Source organism: Scatophagus argus, chromosome 16 (assembly GCF_020382885.2).
Source record: "Scatophagus argus isolate fScaArg1 chromosome 16, fScaArg1.pri, whole genome shotgun sequence".
NCBI classification, from domain to species: Eukaryota; Metazoa; Chordata; class Actinopteri; family Scatophagidae; genus Scatophagus; species Scatophagus argus.
The window spans coordinates 9,454,949-9,473,641 of NC_058508.1; positions in this window are offsets into that span (position 1 = coordinate 9,454,949).

Genomic DNA, 18,693 nt, shown 5'->3' on the forward strand with positions numbered 1-18,693 from the left:
CTAAATGCTAACATCAGCATGCTAACAAGCTTAAATGCCGGTGCTTAGCAGGTGTAATGTTTCCATGTTGGCAAGTTAGCATGCTGACCATCGTAAAAGATTGGATTGGTAATATGTTTTAGAAGTCATTTTTATGACATTTGTTGAACATCTCTTAACATTAAAATTGTAAGAAAGTTGTTGCTGTTGTGTTTCTCCAAGGGAGCAATTCAGCTTGATTCCAGTCTGGACCCTTTGCTTTCAGCTGTTTTTAAGAAATCTGGCTTTGGCTGTCTCTATTAAATAAAGGCAAAAACTCTTAAAAATGGATCACCAAATTCATTACATTTCATCTTGAGGCAAAAATGATTATGTGACACACATTTCACAGTAATCTCATCAATAGTTGTTAAGACATTTCACTCAAAAACACAAATGAAAAATCAGAAGTTGACCCAAGTCGTTTGAGAATCATCCTTTGGGGATCATTAATGTTTTTCGTGGGAGTCCATCCGACAGCTGATGAGATTTTTCAGTCTGTACCAAAGTGGTGGACCAACCTACCAACAGAACCATCCCTAAAGCCCATACTGCTGGCATGGGTAAAGACTCACAGCTATTGCATTCCAAGTGAGAAATTGGAGGATTTTCCCATTAAATTAAATACTGGCAGGTTTTTTTGGAGGCAGCCTCTTGTTGGACGAACTAAATCCTAAGGCACCAACATTCTCCATCAGTCAGCAGCGGCTGCTTGTTAACCACATACAAAAAGTTTCCTGCTAAAATGAGATGTGTGCTGTTTAAAAACACATCACGTAGTCTGACTTTTGCTGGCATGAATGTGAATCTCGCTGTTGAATATTATTGAAGCTGAGCTGTCTTGAGCCTTTTAACTTATGAATAGTAACATTTCAAAGAATGTCATCATCCTCTGACTGAAATTGATATCAGGTAATGTTTTTGCTCCAAATGGATGTGTTTTACTTTAAAATAAAATCAATGATCTGTTTAGAAATAGAATAAAATGAAAATTGATATATTTATGATGTGTCTGTAGGCTTAAAAAGTAGAGATGGAGATTAACCAGATTTTTTTTTCTCACTGTGCCTGCTTTCAACCTGCAGATCTAATCCGCTCCCTGCTCATCACCATCTGTCATCTGTAATTCCAACCCCTTCTGCACCTCCTTTTACTCACTCTTCACTTCTTTTTCTGTCTCGTTTTCATTTTGACCCCCTTCATTATTGACTAAAATAGCCTAGGACGGGTGGGATAATTTTAGACTCAGCTGCACCCTTCCTAAGGGCATATATCGTCCTGAGCTCAGGTCACTCTGTGAACACAATGCGCGCTTACCTTGACAGAGAGGGAGTTCAGTAAATGTCAAACCTTCTGAGAGAAGCACTGATAGGGCACTCAACCAGGTAGCTCATTATTTTCCACATAGGCTTTAATTAAAGAGATCTAGCATATATCACATTAGAGGCTGCATACAGGCTGAACTAAAGGCCACAATCTGAATGGTTGGACGATCATTAAAGAAGCAGTTACTATAAAGACTGCACATCAGCTCTGCCTTTCACTGACATGTCACTGTCTGACCCCTAATGTATGAATAGAGATCATGATCGTGTGTGGTGAATTTGTGATGTCTTGAAAATGCAGTCTGACTATTCATCGCAAAAAAAAAAAAAAAAAAGAAAAATTCTTGACGAGTCATGTAGCAGCATAACTAGTCTCAGGGCCTGCCTCAGACTATTGAGTTAGTCCAGTTTCAGCTTCAGCTCCCACCCTGTTGACTTCATATTAAAGCAGTTGTATCACAAGATATCCAAAAGGTTAGATTCTACAACATCAACAGTTCACCAAAATTTCAAAACAAATTCAAGGTACATATGCTATGACATGATTTCGTCCTATATATTCACTATATATGCACTCACAGACACATGTGTGCCTGTGGTTTTCCTAGAAAGCAGTTTGGAAATCTCTCAGCTGATGGCTTTGAAGTCAGCTCCTCTGGGATCTTCCCGTCCTCTTCCTGATGCATGTGGAGCCGAGGCCTGACTCTCACTGCTGTGAATTCATGAATAATGAGAATTCACAGGCTCTCTGACATGTAAAGTGTGATCAGATTGGCTGTGTACCCATGACCTTCTATGGCAGCTGAGTAAGATGAGGCTAAAAGGAGGAGAGGGAAAGGAGAGAGAGCTGGGATTGTGCAAAGATCAAAGGAAAGTCTGGTGCAGGACGCAGGCATCTGATCAGAAGGCTGGTGAATTCAGGTAGACACCACACTGTTATTTCCCTCATGAAATGATATATAGCACATAATATCAGTATGTTTTCCCAGTAGACAGCTGTACACAATAACCCCCTGCTGACATTACCATTCCCTCCCTGTGCTCAAATGCCTTCACATGCAACTCACTGTGAATATTTTTCTGAATATAGCTAAAGGCCATGGGGCTGGGGGGCGGATGTGTGTGTGTGGGGGGGGGGGGGGGGTTTAGAAGTCTCTTGTCAGTTGGCTTTCAAACACACATCCATCATCTCCCCTGGGAGTGTCAAATTAGCAGCAAGTTAAACAGGTGGCTTGCCAGCAGATGCCAAGGAGCTAGCAAGAGAGAGATTGAGGTCATGTTTGTTTAATCGCCTCAGGGGTCAAGTACCAAATGGATTTGACTTCTTCTGATGCAGGAGAGAGAGCTGTGTAACAGTGGCGTGTGTTGCAGTGTTAAAAGGCAATTAGAGCTCCCTGCTAAGTTTAAAAATAGTTCAATGACTCAAACGGGATATTTGATTTGGACTCATCTGTATTATATGCAATGGAAACAGTGTTGTTGACTTTCTGATAGGGAGCGTGATTATTATTAGTATAGTTCCATGTTTTTGTGAGAAAAGCTGGCAAAGACTTGAGGCTTATCTTTAGTAACACAAAAATAATGACTTACAGTTTTTTAGTTCATTTGAAGTTATTCCTTCAGTCAGTAATTTGATTTCTGTCAGAACAAATCCACGTGTTGCATATAACTCACTTAACTTTCACCCTTTTGACAGACATACTTTCCCAGAATCATATAGGTTGGTCCACCACTTTGGTCCAGACTGAAACATATGACTAGTAGCTCAATTGCCAGGTTCCCCAGAGGAAAAAACAAAAAAGAAAAACCAAAAACTAACAATAAACAACAAAAGCAAAAAGTGTTTACCAGGAGCAAGTGCAGCTTCAGCAGATGCTCGAAACATTTTTTTCAGGAGTAAAAAGTCCAACACATTGGAGTTGTTTTGTTTTTTGTTTTTTTTTTCACAGCAAAGATGTATCACAAATGGGTCAGCTATCATGCTGTGAATCATTCTTGATGCAAAGTACAAGAATTTTGCATTGCAATGCTGTTTGTCCTTGCATATCACACAATAGGCTTGACTTACAAATTGTGCTTGACTCTCTCCTGCACATCAATTGCCTCAGGGGCAGAATGTTACAGGACAGTTTGGAGGCCTTCATGCTGATAGTCATAGAGAAAAGGATCCTAATGTAGCTGGACTGATTGACAAGATTGTGGAGGAGAGCAAACTCCTTCATAGCTGTTAGTATCATGAAGGTAGAGTGTGTGTTCTGTGTTGCAAATTTCTGTATTCTAGTCAATCTGTATGGTTTTAGTGTTGGGTTTGAAAATAGGGCCAGTCTGTCGCAAATGCCAGGGACATTTTTTGATCACAGTCCACCACTGCCTCGTCTTCTTTCAGTCCCATTGATCCTCATCCCAGTACCAAGAAGATGAGAAAACAACCGCTAAAATATAACACAGAGCAGATCCAGGTAGGTTTTCTTTCTAGAAAACAATTATTTAATCTACAATCTGGCAAAACTTTGAACTGACTCTTTGAAACATATCTGATAAAAGTTAATTATTGTTATATCATCTGTGGTTTGCGAACATGCTCATACAGTAAGTACACCATGAAGCTTAAAGTGCAGTCTACTTTAAGGGAGTGACACTCAACCATTTTTGTGTCTTTTTCAAGGCCACTAACACAAGGACGTGATGACACACAAGTTGTTTTCCCTCAATCCTACATTTATTGTTGTTGTGGATGCAAATATAATGTCCAGAGGATACAGCATAATAGCATTCCTGCTGCTGAAACTCCCATCTTTTCTGTTTCCAGCATGTAAATTGGATCCAATAATCGCCTCAGGCAGCAAATAAAATGATTTAGGGAGCAATTTGAGGAAGACAACTTTGAGGTCAATGAAGTGCACTCATTCATTTGCATTTACTACTGTTTTTCTCCGATGGTCCTCAGTTTTGCAAACTGGGTATTTTGTTACAGTCAAATTTCTCTTACCATCTGTCAGTATTTCATACCTGTGGTAACATCCCATTAGACTTCTTTCTGCTTCACACCATTTAACCATGATTTCACTTCTAATGGTACTAACAGGCAGCAATTACCTGTACACAGTTTCATCAGCTTGTGTGCCTTTTGCAACATCAAATTCAGTATGTGTCATTGCACATGCAGTAAATATACTGTATGTCTGCTATATTTTTAGGGAATAATTTGACATTTTTGAATGTAAACTTGCTTGCTTTCTTCCCAAGATGTGAGACCATAGATAACCATTCCCCAGCTACCATGGCCCTGGGCAACCTCTAATTTACTAAACATTAATCCGGGACATTATTAAGTTCATGGGCCAAGGTAAAAGGAGTCAATTTGCAAAAACCTAACACATTTTTTCTGAACATTCCCACACTTACACATCCTTAGTGAGGGATTTTATGTTATTAGCAGCCACCATCATAGAGACTTTCAAGAAAGATGTTTACTACTATCAGCAAGGAAGTGAATAATAGCATTTCCCGATATGTGGAACTATTCCTTTGAGAGTGGGGAATGAGGAGCATTGAAAACTGACTTAGAAAAACTACTCAAAAATGTGACAGTATTACAACCAACAAAGTTCAAAAAGCACTTGTGTTTTTTGACAGCAGATCAACTACTAGAGTGAGAGATGTGTTTAAGTTTGCAGATTAAGCACCGCTGATATTGGGGTTAGAGGAAACTGATTTGGTGGTTGAAGTTAACTACAGCGCAGAGACCACATATTTCCCAGTTGCACCTTCATTATGAAGCTACAGTTACCATTATGTGGCCGGGTATTTACTTGTCATTCTATTTCTCTTGTTATTAAATTTAGCTATTGCATTATGCATGCAGAGTAATAATACTGCAGTCTGTATTAGATTGTTGAAGAGGTTGGCCTTGCTTGAGATTGCCTGAAGGGTTGTTCCCCTCAGTCACTGAAAGACTGAACCACATTGCCGCACAATAACTCAAGCCTGTGGCCTTAACATCACAGGATGTGTTTCCAGTGCGACTCCCTTCAGCCCTGTGTTCACAATTACCATTAATGACTCTTTCAAGCACCCAGGCAGTTTCTCATGGTCCCACATCCACAGCTGTAGTGTCAGACCCTGGTTCAGCTGCAAGACTAGGCAGCCCTGCTACTGCTGTCGATGCTGTATTATACAGTTATCACCCAAAATAGACTAGAATAAACAGTGTTACATATTTGACAAAATTTTATCCACTTTATTGCTAGCAGGATAACTGGAATGGCAGCATAAGTCTGTCCATCACTGCAGTCCAAACTGAAATGTCTCGATAAATATGGGATGTTACAAAATTTCTTGTGGGGAGAAATATTTTTTCATGGTCCTCAGAGGATGAATCCTACAGACATTTAATTCAAGAGCATTGGTGGTTTTGAATAAAATGTCTGAAGGACCATTGGATTATTGCGATGAAATCGACCTGTCATGCTCTTTACCATCCTCTGACTTTGAAAATCCTAATTTATGGCTAAATACCTGCAGAACTCTTGATAGTCCTGTCAGCTTCATTTGTACTTTACTTTTTTGTTTCATGCTAATTAGCTAGGCTGCTACAGGGAACAAAAATCTCATAATTTCAATTTCAAGACTTAATTTGTAAGATGAAAATATATGAGGTATGTGAAGGCTCAATTCTGCTGTCATTTCAGTATTTGTACTGATATATTTTATGTGGCCTTTGGCCTGCCCATTTACCCAGTGATGTTACCTCTGGCTCCCACAAAAATTTGATAGCTTTGATTACACACAATTCATTTCTAGCTATTTGAAGCACCTTTTTGTAATTGTTTTGAATCTTTTGAAACATTCTGTGTGCTGCTTTCAGCCCCAGGTGTCTCTCTTTTATCCACTCAGCACGACTTGCAGTTTTCTGGAGAAATGCCCCAAGCACCCAAAGTAGAAAAAGATTCAGTGCTGAGCACCCCCACACATCCAGCTTTTCCTCCACTGTCCAACCACAAGTCCTCCTTAGGTCTGTTTTAAACAAGGAAAACTGGGGGGAAATGTGATGTTTCATCTTTAGAGTGAGCTAACATTTGCTAATGTCATATCTAGGCTGAGAAAATAAGGCTAGTGAGTCATGCTGTGCAGGCTGTCCTGTTTGAGTGAAGCCCAATATGTGTAATAATAAGGTTTATCTCATATTATGCATCTATTCTATAGTAGAATACCAGAAAATATTGAGGTTATGGTGATGTTATAATTCAACTCTGTCTGCCTCAAAAATTAGTAATAATACCATCTTGAAAATGTTACTGTAGGGGTTCAGTATATGTTCACATTATGTATAATCCTAAATACAAGGTGGTTTCCGTTACATACAATGCAAATGTAATGTAGTCAAGCTAAATAAGAGATGAATAGTATGCAGTTTTTTATTTTCCCTTGATAGAGCTCAGCCCCAGGTATAAATTAACTGAATGGGCTCACTGAGCCATTGGTGGTTTCCCTGCGTTTTGTTGTGGTAGAAGAAGAGGCCAGAGATGTCTGCCGACACAGCATTATTGGATGTTGAGTGCCACGATGTAGTCAGAGTCATCTCCTGTCCCCAGGACATGTTCACAATCCTGACCACGCACCCACAGGCTCATGTCCTTCAATTCCCTTTCGCCCAGAATACTTTCATGAGTTTGTGGTGCTGTTTTTCAGGTGCTGAGTTGATTCTTTGTGTAGCTTAGAGTGAGAGCTTCATATTTGCATCTTTTAGCCCTGAGTACCGGAAAAAGAAACTGGAAGCGGTTCCTGTGTTATTGATCCTTCGTGGATCTGACTCTGCAGGCAACACAACATTTGTTGTTATGTAACTGATATATTCCTCTATGAATCCTGCACACATCCACAGTTCCACACACCTGGAACTCAAAGCACGGACTAGCTTAACCATGCCTGCAGTGTTGGATGACATGGAGCCGCAGCAGTGGAGCAAGTTCCTCCCCTGAGCGCTGAAGACTTTAAATATTCTCCACACAAACAGACCAGCATCCTTTGAGCAAGAATAAAATGTCGCTGTCCTTGTAAGTCAGAGTAGAACAGAATTAATTACCTTATGTTAATGGAAAAAACTTGCAAAAGCATCTGACTCACTGGTTGATGATGACATTTAGTAACTTCCTTATTTTTTTATTTTGTTTTATCCCCAGTTACATCAGTTTAACATAATTCATAAACCTTTATCACTGATCATAATAATTTGGGTTTATGGCAGCTACTGCTGGTGATTCATCATGTTTCTGGCTGCAGTGTCACCACATTATGTTAATAAACTGCATTCTGGCTGATTGCTGGTCGAGCTCAATCTTTGTACAACCATTAACATCCACAAGAAGTTTACCCCTAACATCAGCTACATAGCACATTCATGCCAAATTTAAAAGTATAGTTTGTATTGCTTGCTTTCTGGTCAGGATTTCATACTGTCATATTTGTACATTAAATATGAAGCTACAGCCAGCCTGGCACTTCCCAAAGCTTGCAAATTCCATCTTCAGCACCCCTAAAGTTCGCTAACTAACAACCTAACAAACTAAGCCGATTATTAGGACCCTTAAAGGTATACTCCAAGAAGTTTTTGTACGTGTTGAACAAACAAAATAGACGTGTTAATTTCTTGATTTTTTTTCAACTTCACAAATAGCCAGACCAGCTGTTTCCACTCCATTTCCAGTCACTGTGCCATGCAGACATGAGAAAAATGAATAATAAAACTTCCCAAAATATTATTCATTTCTTGTAAAGGTATAATGATACCATAGTTGACCTCTTCAAAGCTAAACAACAGATATCACGTAGAGCGCTGTATTGTTGCACCACAATAAATCCCAATTAAATGAACTGTTAAATGTTAAATGGGCAACATTTGAGTGACAGCTTCCTTTAGCTTCTTTGTTTCACTTTTTTGTTTTAACTTCTTTTTCTTTCTCACCTGTGCTCAGCTCAAACCCCTGCAGACCTTATGTAACCTCAGACAAGCTCTGACTGTTTCCTGAGCACACAGTGTAGTGTGTACACATACAGAGACATGCACACACACACACCTGTCATTCGTCATAGAGCTGCATGAACACTGACTGGGACATGTCCAGCTTCACAGCTCTGCTGATTAAAGAAGATTTTTCTCTCATGATGATGGTTTGCTGTCCTGATACAATGTCCTAATATGTCATTTCCAAGCATATTCCTCCTGCGTCTATCCTCCCATATAACTGCAGAGACTGTGAGAGAAGCAGAGGGAGGAGAAGACTGTATCTTTCCCCTGGGTTTGCACTCAAGAGACTATGCACAGAAATCCCATAACGTATAGCACTGACGGGAATGATGAGGCTAAAGCAGACTGATGTGATTATGCTAACAAGCGGGGGTCACTTGGGTTGAGGTGAATCTCTAATCTGTCACTCACTCTCTTTGCTGGTTGTTATTGCAGGCTTAGTGGCGGGTTCAAAACAGGTTTGGTGGGATTTTATTTATTTATTTATTGTGCACTGATTTGTCCTTATGTGCCTCAAGATTTAAAACCATGTTTTAAATCTTGCATGGAAAAAGTATTTATGAATCATCCACCAACCTTTAACTTGACCTCAAGTCATCACATCACGATCATGATTGTTTCACAAAGCTGACAGGAGTGGGGTTTAGCAAAAGTCAACAGGGTGCTGACAAAAGGGAGTGAAGCAGATGATGATAATTTGTCTGCATGTACTGATCATCAACATGTCCACCAGTGGAGATGCTACTTCTAACTAGACTGTTTTGATCTAACCAGGGGAAGAAGGAAAATTCTCCTTCCTTCACAAAAGCAGTTTGGTTTTACACAGGACAATTAAGACAAAAGAAACAGAGACATGAAAAGGACAACATAATTTGGAAACTCTATGCGTTCTCAACGGATGGGAGTCCTGTCAGGGTCTCCCGGGGGTAAAGATGCATGTCGAGGCGAGGCAGATTGTTGTCACTCATCCTCAGTTTGCTCCATGCCTCCCTGCACTGGACTGACTGAGGCCAAGCCTGCACCTTTTTCAAAGCCTTCTGGAGTACGTGCCAGAACACTCTGTTACCTTTGAAATCACACCTGAGCTAGAGCCAGCTGGTTCTTGCCTGTTGTCGTATGGATAACATGGGTAACATATGGGTAACATGGTTCTCATTTCTGTTCTCATTTCTGGAGATTTGGCACTCCAGGTGAGGTGCAGGAAAAAAGCGTCTAAATCAATCATTGTTTCACATCGACTGACTTCACCATGTGCATTTTAAGTTTTGGATAGGAGAGGAGAAAAACATGAGGCTGTTTACAGAATTCTCTCACATACTTAAGTAAATCCTTCTCTTCAAAGTAAAGAGGAATTATCACTGACAGCTCACACCAGCACTTAAATCAGGAGTCTGTCAGGAGCACTAAGGAAAGTCAGGGGTAATGTCAGTGCAGCTACCAAAGGGCTTCAGAGTTTAGCAGACTTTCCAAGGGGATGATGATAATATTAGATTTATTACATTTTCATGACCTCAGTAACTCCCTTTAGGTTAAGAAAAGAAACAAATACGCCACATGTTGAAAAACAATAATTCCAAACTCAGTTTCTTTGGAGAGTTACCAAAGACTGTATAAATACCTGCATAAAATCCACATGACTTTTGTACATTATGCGGGATATTACATTTGACACCTAATATGAGATAAATTATCAAGAGACAGAAGTTAAAAGAAGATTCTCCTTTTAAATTGCACTTTCTTCTTTTCACTTTTATTGTGTGCCAACTGAGGTGAACATTTTAACATTGTTGAACTCATCATAACTTGCCCTGGTGTGGGATTCAACCAAATTATAACTCATCCCCAAATTTGTTTTCTCATGTCGGTCAAACGTGAGAATGTTGGTGTATGATGTGTTGCTGCAAACCCCAAAAATCCAGATCAGTCTATCTGTGACATTACACTGATAATACAGACATATTCAGGAAAAAATGGCAGTTGCAACAGCGTTGAAAATCGCCTTTCCAAACCATCCCTGATTCCAAACTGACCTGCCCAGCGTCCTCAGAAATGACTCCTTCCTCACCTCTGCACAACTGGCTGGTCACAGTATGTGCAAATGTCGGATCATTGGTTTCAGAGTGAACAGTGAAAATATACGAAGCCAGTTGACCGTCCTAGAAGCACTTTGATGGAGTGTACTGGCGTATGAGGTTAGGCTGGTGGATGAATTTGTATCAAGTCTGACTTTCATGCAAAGAGAAACCAGAGTTCATGTTCACAGACCTGCTACTGTGTCATTAACTGAACGGTTTTTACCTCTCCTTAACCAAGTGTTTTATTTGCCTAATCTGAATTATACTTTGAGCAGAGCATATTTGCCATGGCTGGAATCCCTCCCTAACTGTAACTGTGTTGTAGTTTCCATTTGTTTTGCTGAGAGTGACAATGTTAATATCAGTGAATGTAAACTGCGGGTTTGTTTAATTTTTCCAGTATTGGTGTTCCTGTCTGGTGATAGGGTTGAAGTGACACAGCCAAATCGGAAAACCTGTTTCCTGTTGTAATGAAGACGCTTTTTAAGCACTGTCACAGTGGATCCACTTTTTATTGACTGACTGTAATGGTGCATCACAAAGGCGATCTGGGATATCAGAATTACAACTGAACAAAGCAGTGAAGTTGGGATTTTTATGGCTCTGGCAACTCAGAGGACCCCCTGTGGGGCGCTGATCCCTGTTCTTGGATGAAAAGCACTTATTATTAATAATTCAGCACAGGAGCCACTTCATTGTCAGATGCAGTGCTTTGTCCTCCCAGTGAGTGTGAACCACTGCTTAAACCCTCAATCTTTGTTCTTTATTTCAAATAGGAAATCAAAGTTGTAGCAGGTGCCAGTCACTTCAGAAACTGACACTCTTTTGCACTTCTCTGTTCAACATAATTTAGTCCTGTGTACTGTATGTGAACCCTGATCAACTTTTTCCATCCATCCACAGAATTTTTAAAATCTAGGGCTTCATACTTCACAGGCTTTTGTTTTTCAGGTGCAGATGTGGTCCCAAACACGTGCTGCATTTAACAAGCACACACATCAGGCTGGAGTCGCAGTTTGCATGTCATCTGTGGGAGTGTGCGTCTCTCCCATTGTTGCATCTGCGTTTAAAGGAGGTTAACAGAAGGAGACATGTTAACAGAGGCTGATTAGGTATTCTCTGCCTCTAAAAAGGGAGTGTAAACACAGTGCAGATGGGATTTACAGAAGCCACACAGATGATTGTAGTGGATAAAGAAACATGTTTTAAATATTGACTTTTATCTGTCTTCTATTTCACCCCTTTGTGTTTATTGTTCTGAACGTATTTATTTCCTATGAATATTTTTCATATATTTGTGTGTATATATGGTAAAGGTATGGCATGAGCAATTCTGAGATTGCTCAGGTGGAGATATATTTGGCAATCAAGATCAATACCTCATTTCATTTCTTTTCTGAGCTTAGTCATCTTATAGAAGTTCCACCTCTGATCTGCTCCTGTGAGCTCTCCTTCACTGGCAGTCTGAAGGTTCAGTACCCGGATCAGTCCAGGAGCTGAATGCACAATGAGCTGCTGCCTTAATATTATTAGCAATGACTTGTAGTCAGTGCTGAATACATATAGGCTGGGGTCACAAAGTAACTCCAAGCTGTTCCTCTTGGTGCATGTATGTGATGATTTTGTGTCTTACTTTGGTTTTTTTTGTTTTTGCATGTGAACAACATGTTCACCTGGCCTATTTTTGTGTGTGTTTAATGAGGCTGAAAGCACAATCAGTACAATCATCTTTAAATTACAGAAACAGCTCTCAGATTTCTGCTTGTTGGTTCTGATTTCTGCTCTCTTCAACATTGTTTTCACTTCATCATGCAACCACAATTGGCTGCGTATCATGAATTATTCTGTGAATAAATTCTACTAAATGAAATTTTGATCAAAGACACTGAAATCCAGACTGTCAAACTCAATCTGACAGAGTTTGGTCTGTCAGACCGATTTTGAAAATGTAGCTCTATCATATCCCAGCTACTGATTAAGCCTTTTGTTTTTTCATTACCACCTTGGAAATACTTAACAAAATTACCTCTGTGCTGTTATTGGATATAAAGATATGGCATGAGAAGACAATTATAACCTAAAGGACAGGACACAACGCCTGATCTAACACCATCTCCTTCTATGTATCACTGCAAAAACTGGCCTACTGTTCTTGCCTCTGCATTACTTTGCATATATTTTCCCTTGAGTCACTCTGTGTACATGTATTTGGTTTGATATCACACAGCAGATATGAATACAGTGTGCTTAGCTGTTGCTATAATTAAAATCCATAATTGAAACCTGAGGGACTATATCTTTTGTTCTCCACTCTCATCATCTTTTGCCCCTATACGTCACCCATGTGAATAGGATTGTGCTGCTCTTTTCATTATGCTATGCTGAAAGCTGTGAGAGTGACAGATCTGTGGTAAATGCCAACACGTAGCTCCCCTGCAGCAGCCTGGGTGGAGGGGTTTGAGCCACGCACAGCTCTTACAGTATCTTATGCAGTAATTATCAGCTGCACAGCCAGAGGTTGCTCCTCCTTTTTAAGATCTTTGTCTTCAGAAATATCTGCTTCAACTCATCTCCCTTCAGCTCAGTGAATCTGCCCAACACTTTTTTAAGCTCAATCTCTTTTTCTGTTTTCATGTACTTTTTTTTTTTTTTTTTTTTTTACTCTGCAGTATCACAGATAATAAGGCCGCGTGGCAACAGCCGTAGCCATCTGAAATACTGAGTGCAGATGAATGCACAGCTTTCTATCCAGGGCTATTATGTTCATGCATCAGTCAGGAGGCAATTTTCAGCCCTAACACCCGAAGAGCCTTTTCAGCCCGAGGTCATCAAAGCTGATGTCAACTCTGTCACTGTTTGTGTCTGTGTGCATCCTGATCACACACAAACACAGGCAGAAACGCAAAGAGATCAGATAAATAGTCAGACAGGTTTAAATTGTGTGTCTCTCAGCCCTGCATATTTTTTAATTAGGCTTTAAGAAATATAATGTGATGGAAAACGTGCTCACACTGGATTAATTAGAAGTGAGAAGTGACTGCTGTAATGTTTAGTGGAGGAGCAGGAGCAGGTGATGTGGGTTTTAAGCAGGTACAGCACTCTTTGATAGCACCTAACACATCACCAAAGCTGTCAGCCACTGCTCACTCCTTCCTCCGCCTGTTTGGGCAGCCCTTGTTAACTGTTGCAGAGCTCGGATGAGCTAGAGTGGACCAGGATTGTGATAAGATGAGCTTGATTTGAGCTGAAAGGGCTTCATGTGTGCCTACACTCCACTGGAAATACTTTTCTCTGTAGTCGCTGGTGATGATTAGCATGAATGACAGGAGTGGTGCATTGCAACACTTGAACATAGTAGCTCGCATACTGAAAAGCTTGTTCAGTCATGCTTTTTGTCTTTCTCTAAAGGCTAAAATTAGATCCACCGCTACAGAGGGGATTATACACATTTTTATTTCTTCTCACCTCAGCAACTGCAATGTGTTGTTTACGTGCTTTTATCAAAAGGAGGTGAAACTAAGAGTCAGAGACACTCTCCTGTCTCTCCTGTTTCAAGGATTCCTTAGCTGACTGTTTTGTTGATACATTTGTGTTGCCTGGTCTGGACTTATCTTTGAATTTTGGATGCCTCTCAAGTCTGTGTGCAACCTGAGATCCAGGCAGAAACCCCCTGCCAGTTCCTGTACCATATGAAGAAGACTGTTACATGGTAACTATGTGTTACACATCAGACATTTTTTATTGTTTTTAGCCCAAATTTTCTCACTTTCCTCTTCATGTAAATTAGCACAAGCACAGTGGAGGTAAGTAATGGTTAGATTATCTCATAGTGTTGAGATGTTACTGATGTACCACTTTACTTGTGGCACACACAGAGTAAATAGTGATTAAGTAATAATTACTAATTAATAAGTCATTTTGTGCCTTTCAGCAACTTGTTCAGAGTTAATCAGGCGTGACCCATGAGAGTGGTTGTTATTCCAGTTCACAGGTATTTATGAACTAATCCTTACAGAGTAGTTCATTAATAAACTATAGTATCTGTCTGTTCTCTAGTTAGTCATCGCTAGCTGCCATGTAATCCTCAAATCAGAGTTATTCAGAAACTGCTTATTAACATTTCATTATCAACTTTTTGTGTCAAATGACCAGCAAACTTTAATCTCTGGTTTCATCATGTAAACATTATATTTTAATTGTAATTTCAAAAATTATCTGCAGCTACTACATTAACATGGCAGTAACAGCGTGAGTAAGTGCCTGTGCGTATTTATGTGTGTGACACAACCACACACAACCACACAATGAAAGTGTGTGTGTGTGCGGGGCTGTGAGCGTGGGTGTGGGAGGGTGTGTATGGGGAGGGGTGGGCAGCTTCAGGGCGGCATGGAGAGAAGTGCCAGTGATTTAAAACAATGAGATTTTTTCAAGTTAATTGGAAGCCGACGCAGCGTGTCTCTGCCTTGTTCTGCCTCCCTCCCACATCGTGTCCTGTGCCACCAGGCGTCTTTGTGCAGACTAAATCTGAGCAGCGTGCGAAGGTCTCTGTGCTTTGCCGCAATTGAAAGACCCTGAGTGAAAGTTTATCCCCGTAGCCCCAGAGGGAGGCCAGCATGAGTCTTCACATTTTTTTTAATCTCAGGAAAGATTACATTTTGATATTGATTTGCCCAAATTTCTCTTAAATTTCTCTTCATATTTCTCCTCTTCTTTTCACTGTGAGTCCACCAGGGCTGGGTGCTTTAAAATACACTAATGGGAAATTTATAATGGCCAACTGGTGTATGTTTTATGACTGCAAATGTGTTTATAGTGAGGAATTTTTGCAAAATGTGTCTGTTGTTACACTTGGAAAATTTGACGACGCCAGGAGTTTCGCTTATGTCCAGAGATTTGAGTCAGTTAAAAGAAGTAACATGCTGCATATTTATGTTTGCAACTAAACATCCTTTGAGAGAACATTTGTTTCTGGAGAAGCTGCTCCAGGCTCCCAGTTTGATTACCCAACAATCTGTGCATTGTGGCACAGAGAACTTGGCTTTTAAAGGTCTGCTGTGATTGGCCATGGCTGATTCAAAACACCAACAGGCATGATAAAAGTTTCCTGCTCAACCCACTTTTCACAGAGGTTGTGATGTGGCACTATGATAAAGTTACTGTCAGCGTATGGCACAGCCTGTGAGTCTTTTTACTCCTGATTTCTGAACAGATTCAAAATGGCATTTGCAGACGTGAGCATTATTTAAGTGATACAACACACATTTTTCACAACATAAGAACAACTTAGCTACATTGCTCTCTGTGAACTGTATTTTCATCTTCAGAGTTGGTTGGATAGACATCTCTTGAGATACATCAGCCACTTGGTTTGTTAAATTTTTCAAAGAGAAGAATTTTTGCAGAGTATGGGAAAGGTTTCTTCCATTTAAGTTAATACAAGTCATGAAAACTCAGAGATGGTGCAGGATTTTCTCTGTTCACATGGCTGGATTCCATGTCAGCCATGGTACATTCAGTCCTGCCAATGTAAAATTATACTTCACTCATGCTTCAGGTAAAAGTCCTCCATCCAAAATCCTGCTGAAGTTAAAGTACAGAGGTATTACTAGCTAATGTATCCAAAACAAATACACTTGTGACTGATGTATCATTACTGAAATGCATTTTTAGCATTAGGTTGTTGATAATAATGCATTGTTGCTTATGCAGAATTTAGCTGCTGTCCCTGGTTAACATAAAATAAGTTTCTTCACCAAATAAAAGGTCTGTTTGTATATAATGAAGAAAAAAAGGTTCTGCTACCCAAATTTGCACTTTTATTTTGGAATTTTCTTGCATATTTGCTTTTTTGTGAAATATTCAGTAGAGACTCTTTTTTTTTAGTCTCAAACGATAAAATCTGAAAGTTTAGGTATGAAATGTCTCTGTGTTTGAAGTGTTAACAACTCATGGTCACAAACCAGGAGAGTTGGAAACCACTGGTTTAATTTTAATCTTTAACAATTTATTGTCTGTTTTATAAGCTTATTATAGTTTTTTATATATATTTCCCTCAGATGCAGTGGAGTAGAAGTAATAGTAGAAGTAGTAGAAAGGAAAAACTCATTCCACCACTGTATGCAGTTTTGTTTTATTTAACGTTGCAATAGAGAGTCCAGCCACCAGGGGTGAATGACTGTCCACTGAAGACACAGATGGAGACAGCTGCCAGGAGAGTTGATTTTCACTGGGGTTTTTTTTTTCATGTGTAAAGTACGACAGGTTGGAGCCCTGGAGGGAACCAGGCCGATGCGACAGATGGGATTGATAATTTTATTCAGTCCATTTCCCCTTAACCTAACATTAATGGTCTTAACACCACCCTGACTGACTGGCAGAAAACTTTCTTGCTCAAATTGATAGTTGTCACTTTGACTGGAAATGAACTGTCTCCCTGTGGAAAGATTCAACATGAAAGGACAGAGTGTGTATCTGCGGGGGTGTCGCCCCCTGCATGCTCCTGAGGCCTAGCCCCCCTCGTCATCTTCTCTTTCTTCCTCCATGTGTTACGCAACACAGGTTCGTCCTCTTTTTCCAGTGGTTGGTCCTATTAAACTAGTGAAATCAAAGGAATTCACTCCCATCTTTTCATCCTGCTGTCATTCACAGACAAAGGTAGATGGCCCTTCAGAGAGCTTCCTCATTATTAGCAGAGCCATTACTATGGTTACACTTTCATTATATTCTAGTCAGAATTTTTCTCTCATCATTCCATAACAAAAATCCCTGTCATTCACAGAATAGTTTCTATGCTTGGATACGTAAAAGCAGCACCAAGGTCACCTCGTTGCTGGCAGAGATGAATAGATGGAATGCGACCTGTCTCGCTGAAATCATATTTGAATGGCTGGAATAAAGTTTCAAAACCAATAGGTTTCATAATATGTTTTATGTTTGAATACCAATACTGCCAAGACCTGGAGTATTTCTATTGTCCTACTGAGTCTTGATTGTTGAGTTTGTTTTACATCGGTCTTTTCATCTGGTCTGTAATTATTTTCTCAGGTGCAATAAGTCAAGGTAAAGCCATTGTTTAACTCGCTCTTTCTCTTGGTCTGAACTGCGTACCTCTTCGGTTGGGTCTCATTTCCATGTTGGGGCTGCAAGACGTTCACATCCACCACGTAATCAGTCTCGTCAAGCTGCGCAGACAGCCAAGTGCAGCAGTTCATGTGTTTTCCACCTCTTTCGTATCTTTTTTTCTCCTCCTTCCAGTTATTCCTCCCTCCAAATGAGTCTTTTCAGTATTGATATTGGCCTCAGGCTTTGCAGGCACATTAGCTGGATTTTGATTTTTTTCTTTTTTTGTCTATATCAAAGATTTTTTTATCCATTCACTAATACCTGAATTAAGACATATGTTTTTGAGAGTGTGTGTATGTGTGTGTAGCAGGGTATCCTGATGAGCCTTTCTGTAACTCATTCCACATTTTTAGTTGAACACATTGCACTCTCTGCTTTTATATACCGGTGATGAAATGAAAAGTAAAAATGATGAAATGGAACAAATATTCTTAACGTGGGTATCCAGAGAAATAGATGGCTGTTAAGTCAAATCAAATTTTATTCAAGCAGGATCTCCTGCAAGGCTGTGCTGCAGGGTTTCACCAAGGAATGAAAAAAAAAATCAACATAAAGAGATAGAGATTACAAGTGGAAGCAGTGATGTCTGTTCTGTCCTAGCTTAATCTTTAGCTAACCTAATACTAAACAAAGCAGAGCATGGCTGAGCAGAAGTTTGATACAAGTTCACGACTCATTCATTATTTAGTTCCTTGAAGCTTGTGTTTCTTTGCAGTGGAACTCTGTGTCCTGCCACAGTAGTTGAGTATGTTTCAACTTGAGCGAGAAAAAGAGGCTACTGAAAGGAGGCAGACTATAAGAAAATAGCAAAAAGAAGTGGAGTTTAAGGTGAGTCTAGAGATTAGTCAAAGGCAAAGCACATGCAGACACATTACAAAGGCCCACACAAGGTCAGTGCATCTGTTGTTTAGATGTATAAATAGAATTAGATACCAGACCCAAACATGGTGCCTGTTCAGTGAGACTTGATCACCTGGCGCATACGCCAAAAAAAATACTCTAGCTTCCTAGCTTTACTTCCTGTATCTGCCACCCAGTGAATATGCAGAGTAGTGTTTCTCCTGCTGGCCCTGCCCATGAGTTCAGTCCATAATGATAAGGTCACAGAGTTTTATATCACTTCTCT